Raw genomic sequence first — 7,245 nt, forward strand, 5'->3', positions numbered from 1 at the left:
AAGTACTGTACTTGTGTCCCTTGGGATACAGCCATGAACAAACACAGTCAATCCCTGCATCTAGGAGCTCATAGTATAGTGGGGGAGATGATAGAAAAGTGAGCATAAACTTACGATCTGGTTTATAGATGCTAAGGTGGGGGCAATTGCAGGGTGCTATGGGATCACAGAATATGGGTCCCTCACCCTGGTGAAGCAGAAAATGCTTCCTATAGGAAGTTAAGACCTGGCTTGCTATTGTCTGGATCCTGAATACTGTATCTACTATTTACAAGTTGTGTTACTTTAGGCAAATCACTTAATACCTCTGTGCCTTTACAATATGATAATGAATTTAAAACAGTAAATACCTAGCACATAGTAAATGTTTAATGAATACACTTCATTCACTCCATTCATTCATTCACTCCTTCAATCAGTAAGTACTCCTTTATTCAGTAAATACTCCTTCATTCAGTGGATATAGGCCACTGAGTACCTACTGTGTGCTAGGCAATGTTCTTGAAGGTGTGGAGAGGTGTGCCCAGGTCTTGGAAAATCAGTTCTTCTAGGAAGTAGATACTTCCTCTCAGCCCACTTTATTCTACATAGACCATATTTGGAGAAAGTCTTAGAAGGTATATTAATGGACGTTCTCTTTTGCTGCCTGTCAGGTGGCAATCAAGAGGCCTTTCCTAGGGGTGAGGGAAAGCCCAGGCAGTGGGGAAGTATCAAGTGTTGCTGTGCCCAGCTTCCACATTTCAGGTCCTCAGCAATTCTACAGCTCCACTGGCTCCAGCCTACAGGAGTCCCCTTCTCCAGAGACTACCTGGCTCCCAACCCCCATCTCAAATTTAAGTCTACTTAGCATGACAAGGCACATAGGAATACATTCTCATCTTTTGCTGCTGTCAGAAATAGTCTGAAACCCAAATCTGTTGCCTTAAAGTTACCAACACCCACTGCGGCCGAATACTTGAAATTCTTGGAAATAAAATGCACTGCCCTCAGGGGCTCTTCCTCAGGGAGAACCTGACCATCGCATTCAGCTGCAGCTGCTTCAAACCCCTCACATGGAGGAGGACACTGTAAACCAGTGCTGCCCTGAGACCTTAGCGTGACCCAGCATCTCTGCGGCTGCCTTGCCTGAGAGCAGCTCTGAACCGTAGAGGGGTCCTCCCCATGCTGCGATGGACAGGGACTGACTCTCCAGAGAAGATAAACATGGTATAGAGCTAAGGAAGCCTATACTTAGTGCCATTGTGATGTTCCAAAAATGCAGCAGTAACTAGTCTCCTTTTCTGGAAAGTCCAGAACACAGAGCTGGTTCTTCAGCCCCACTGAATTGAAAGACGGTAAAGCACCACACTGTTGGGGGCCCTTCTTTTTCCAGAAAACCTTTGCCCTGTTTTTCCCCTTGAGATATAATTCAAAGAACATAATATTCACCATCTTAAAATATATAATTCAATTTTTAGTATATTTGCACTATTGTATAACTGTGACCACTATCTAATCCCATAGCATTTCCATCACCCCTAAAAACAACCTGCTATACATTAGCAGTCTCTTTCCCTCCCTCGCAGCAGCCCTGGCAACCATTAATCTACTTTTTGTCCCTATGGATTTGCCTTTTCTGGACATTCCAAATAAATGGGATCACTCACTGTGTACCCTTTTATGTCTAACTTCTTTTGCCTAGCGTAATGTTGCCAAGATTCATTCATCTGTAAACATGTAACAGTACTGCGTTCCTTGTTTATGGCTGGGTAATATTCCATTATTTGGGTAGATTGTGTTTTGTTTATCCAGCAATCAGCTGATGGGCATTTGCATGGTTTCTACCTTTTGGCTATATGATAATGCTGCCAATGAACATTCATGTGTAAGTTTTTGTGTGGGTGTATGTTTTTAACTGTCATGGGTATGTACTCAGGAATTACTAGGCCGTATATGTTAATTCTGTGTTTAACTTTTTGAGGAACTTCAAAACTGTCTTCTACAGTGGCTTGTCATTCATATTCATACCAACAATGTATGAGAGTTCCACTGTCTCCACGTCTTTTTCAACGTTTATTATTGTCCTTTTTTTCTTTAAGTGTAGCCATTCTACTGCCTACTGGATATGAAGTGGTGTCTTTTCTTATGCATGCTAATTTGGTCATTCTAAGCTTTTTCTACTTCTCTCTACCCATAGCTATCCTATCAAAGATCCAGAATTTTTCCTAGAACAAAAAGAAAGATGATGGACAACTTACAGTGTGTTGTATCTCTCATAGTTACATCATTCTTAATGTTAACCTGGCCAGAATCCGCATAATCCCAATCTTGAGCCCCCAGTACACATGCCTTCCAAAGACCAAGCTCTCTTTTATTCCTGTCCTTTGCTAATTTTAAGACCTGAATTTGATAAACCAGAGATAGCTACTCCTCATTAAATCAGCCACCTTTTCCTCTCTGGGCACGTAGAGGGAGGAAAGAAGGAACGCATTGTTTTCACATGCTTCTCTTTGTTTCTAAACCAAAGGGTTAATGAAATACACAGCTTTGGTTTGGAAGAAATTAAAAGCTAAGCATAATCATATCAAGGCTTACTATTCAAGACTTTGTGTTTGAACATAACACCAGCTCAAACGTAGCCAGTGTAAAATGTCTTCAAAAGAGAATTTAATATGCATATTATCAAGTTACACTAAACCAACTTCAGGGAACAGAGTATTTTCATGGAATTTAGTTGTGTGTTCCTGTTACCTCTCTGTGTTGGGGTTATGACTTATAAATTGTTCTTGTCATTAAAGTAAGTCCTGAAGGATCTCCAGCAACCAGGAAAATCACCAACTCATTGTGTATACTCATAGGTAATCTGTGCATATTTTATAACTCAAACTTTTCTAGTAAACTTAAGTAGTCATGTGTGTCAGCCAGCCCATGTTAATGGGGTTTTGGTTCAGTCTGATTCCTATCAGGATAGTGAAAAGCAAAGCAAAACAGACTTTAGTTTCAATCCCGGGTCTGCTCTGGCTATATGACCTTGGGCAAGTCACTTTTCTCTAGTATAAAAGGAGATTCCGATATATAGGTTACAGGGCTGTTTTGAGAAGTAAATGAGATTACTTATGTAAAGTGTCAGCCCAGAGACAGTCACATAAGTATCAAGACACTGAGTAGAAGGAAGCCTTTAGTAGCAGTACATTTAAATAGTAGGTGTATTCCAGAAATGGTACAAGTAAACACCTTTTTATTTTTGTTTTGTGGACAATGAAACATATTAACTAGATTAGGAAACTGATTTTTAAGGCACACCATGGTGAGTCCTCCTTTGTACATGGATGAATCACTTTGGGTTTTATCAGGTTTATATACATTTTATTTTTTTAATACCAGGATTTGGTATTAAATCTCCTGCCTCTGATTGAAAAAATATCACCGTATGATTCTCATGTTGTCAAATGCTGGTGTGGCAAACAAACATCTCACCCCACCCTCGATGTAAGCAGATTGTGTGTGAGAGCCCAGGGTCTATGGACTGAAGGAGGTACTGGCTCCTGGGAGAAAAAGACCAGTTTCACTAATCTCATTCTCCATTGGGCTTTTAAGGGAGATCTTACAAAGATGTTTTGGTTAAAATGAAAGCAAAGTGCTCAAACCATAATAAGGATCTCAATTACAACCCTGGGAGAGCAGATGGGCACCCGATTGATAGAGAGGACCCTTTTAGCACATCTGTCTTTGATAACTTCTAACACAGAGAGTGGCGCCTTTGAAATTAATCGGTAACTCCAAAGCAGTGTTTTTATTAATGTGACTGAGAACCTTTTGTTATGTGGAACAGTCCTTACTGGTGCTGACTTTGAGGACTGAATTAATTTTTCATGAGTTCATAGTGCTTTGGGCTACCATTCCAGCCTCTCCTAGTTTCTGAGGATTTTTTTAGTATATAGTGTGATTTGTTTTAAGCATCTCCATATGAAGGTATTTGAGGGGCTCTATTTTGTCCTTGGTCACTGTCTGGTAGAATGATTCTGGAGTTTGAAAATTCTCCAGTAGGCCCTGTAAACTGGTCTATCTCACTTTGCTATCAAATATTCTTCCTCCATCTTCTGTTTTTCTTGTATATGCCATGTACCAGCAATGTACACACAGCCATTGAATCAAAAAGGCAAGTGGGAGAGGCAAGCTTCCCTCTTGGAGAAAAGTGCCTTCTTTGGCACTTTGGAACTGAAAGATTTGAATAAGGGATGAGATCCATTGCTTACTTTTTCCTTTTCATCCCAGAAGGATTCTTAAGACTCTTTAGCAGCCCCTTGGGTTCCTAAGAGGTTATGTCCTCATAAGTCTGGTTGCTGGAAATGAGGGTCTCATCTAATAGATGTAGAAAGCACTTACTTTATTGTTAGCCTATTTTAGAAAGCAAGCTCCGCCTCCTCATTTTCAAAGTATCTTCCAAATACTCTACTCCACACAGATTGCCCCCATTCTCTGAAGTCCTACAGCAGCCATACTGTCTGCAACATTAGGTATAGCATTTAATCATCCATAGCCATTCATCAAGTAATATATATTCATGGCATGAAAAAAATAGAAACTATCTTTTTGCCTGCCTTTCTTTCCCAACATTTTATAAATATGTCATATTTCACCAACTTGTAAGCGCAAGAATTGAAGCATGCCTAAGAAGGAAGGAAAGTAGGAAGAGAGGGAGGGTAGGCCCATAGGAGTTCTGTAGTTTAGAAGACTTGATCTAAGTGCTGAGGCCACTGCAAGTGTAATGAATAAGGAAAAAAAAAAAAAAAAGCCTTCCCTGTGTATCTTCCTGAGTCTGAGGTAGACATCACTCCTATGTATCTCCACAGTATCTGGTACTTGGTTCCTTCTAGCATTGCTCACGCTCAGTTGTTATTACCTGTGTGCATGTCTGTCACCCCCAATATTCCGTGTTCCCTAAGAACAAGGAACTTATTCTATGTCTGTCTTGTTTGAAGATCATGCCTAGTGCTGGGCACACAGCCTACACCCAGCTCAGTAAATGTTGAATGAATGAATAAATGAGTAAATGAATGGAAGTGCCATGTAAATTAGTTGGGGCTTCTTCTCAAAAGAAATGATACTGAAAAATAATATGTACATAGCCAAGATATTTAGAATTGATTCTAAGAATGATGCAGTACTTCTGTAATTTAGTTTGGGCATAATGGTACCAGGAATCATGGGAAGAGTGACAAATATTGGAATATTGGTCCAGTAAAGAAACTGTAGGCAGCCGAAGGTTTTGTACCCTTTTTCATGTTGTATTGACAGTACATCTGTTAATCACCATTTCCATCAGTTTAGGAGCCTCACACTAATGCACCATCCTTTGCAGAGGTGGGGAGTAGGAGAAAGGAGCCAGCTGTAAGAAAGATTTCCATCCTCTGAGGATAGTAACTAAGCAGCAAAGGTAGGATGCCTATTGGTGGGATTCTTCAGGTCATAATGTATGCACAAGACCTCTTTTTCCCCCCTTTATTAAGGGATAATTGATTGAGGTCAGAAGTTTTTGAGAGTCCTGGGAGATTTTTAATCCAGTGCCATCATGCAAAGCTTACTACATCAATAAGACGGTTCCGTAGGGGGATAGAGGAGTAATTGAGATGCCACACCAGCTGGAATCCAGATGAAGATACATTTGGAAGCTTAATCACAATCATGTTCTACACTAAATATTCATCCGTCTGTCTCCCAAAGAGGACAGGAAATTAAGTTGTCAAGGGCAGGGGGGATGAGGGTTTAGCTGAAAGAAGAAACCCACACCTCAGCCTTAATCTCTAAATATGCAAGACTGTCTTCAGTGGTTGAAGCAAAATCCTCTTCTTTCCAGTTTTATTTTCTGAGAAATATTTGAGCTGTTTATACACAATTTATCAGCTTTACAGTTACCAAAATGGACTGTTAAGATAGCTCAGGCTTCTCGCTGTGGGATAAATACAGATGAACAGTGCCATCTCAATAGAAAAATGCTTTTACTGAGCCAATATAGGAAAGTATTAAAGTTGTGTAAACACACAAGGAGGAGCAGGGGAATTCCTAAACAGAGCTGATGGGCTGTGATTGCACATGCCATGAGGTTCTGTGTCCCGAAAGTTGGACCAAACCCTGCATGTAGTCAGTAGGAATTACGTCACATACTGTGAGTTTTCTTTCATTTCTTTTTTCTTTTTTTTTTTTTTTTTATTTCCAAGTTAAACTCTTATGGTCCCTTCAAGGCATCTAAATTTCATTTCAAAGGGTGATTTGAAAAATGTGTGTTGCCACCATAAACTAGATGATAGTTTCCTTCACATTTTGGTCTGAGATTATGAATCAAACATTGGCTTGAATTAAAAGGGGCAGTGAAGCCCAGTGATATTATCATGTGAGGAGGTTGTATCAGGCAGGGTGTCTTTGGGTGCAAGTAACAGAGCAGTCCCCACTCAAATTAGTTTTAGTAAGGGAACGTGCACAAGTTTCCCTTTTCTCTGGAAGTTCGCCTTATGCCATATCACTTTTATGGAAGACCTACGTTCATACCTGCTTTTGCTAAAGAAACAAAATCCAAAGAGGATTTTCACTTTTACAAAATGGTGTCTTCCTCTTTGCTTTATTCCACTTCAGCTTACAAAAGTGAGCTTTTGGTTCGCAGGGGACATCTGTATTTCACATGGCGGAAGTCTTTAGGTGGGAGATACCCCAGGTGCAGGATGTTAGGGCTCCTGCTCTGCTTCTCTGTGGCTCTCTTGGTGCTCTGCCTTCCTCAGTGTGTTGACACCATCCTCTAATTAGGTCTTAGATGGCTATAGGACATCCCAGCCATCATGTCCTGATGCTTCAGTCCAGCAAGAAAAGGGGCCATCCCTTCTCTATGCCTTTCTCTTAGGGAACAAACTTCCTAGAAGCTCATTACTAGGCTTGCTTTCCCTGGAAACCTACCTCGGCCAGCCCACTGGTGATTTTTTTACAGCCATCTTTTCTTGGAAGTGGTGGTAAGAACACACCCATCCTCTTAGTGCTCTCTGTGATGTGACTAAGACATAGCTACCCATGACATCACCAAATTCATGTGGTGCAGCAGAAGGAACATGGGCTGTGTGGAGTCCGAGCTACATTTGAATCCCATTTTTACCCCTAAATAGATGTGTGACCTTGGTGAATGACTTACCTTCAGTGAGCATCACTGCCCCTTGGGTAAAATATGAGGATGACCCACCGAGAACTTGGGAGAATTCAAGCATGGCACACAGTTCTGGGTAG

General features: G+C 40.8%; 1 protein-coding gene across 1 annotated transcript in view; it reads left to right on the plus strand.

The window, feature by feature from the left end:
- Positions 1-7,245, plus strand: part of SLIT3 (slit guidance ligand 3) — a 597,991-nt gene that overhangs the window by 247,984 nt on the left and 342,762 nt on the right.

The sequence above is a fragment of the Prionailurus bengalensis genome, chromosome A1, assembly GCF_016509475.1.
Source record: "Prionailurus bengalensis isolate Pbe53 chromosome A1, Fcat_Pben_1.1_paternal_pri, whole genome shotgun sequence".
Taxonomy (NCBI): domain Eukaryota; kingdom Metazoa; phylum Chordata; class Mammalia; order Carnivora; family Felidae; genus Prionailurus; species Prionailurus bengalensis.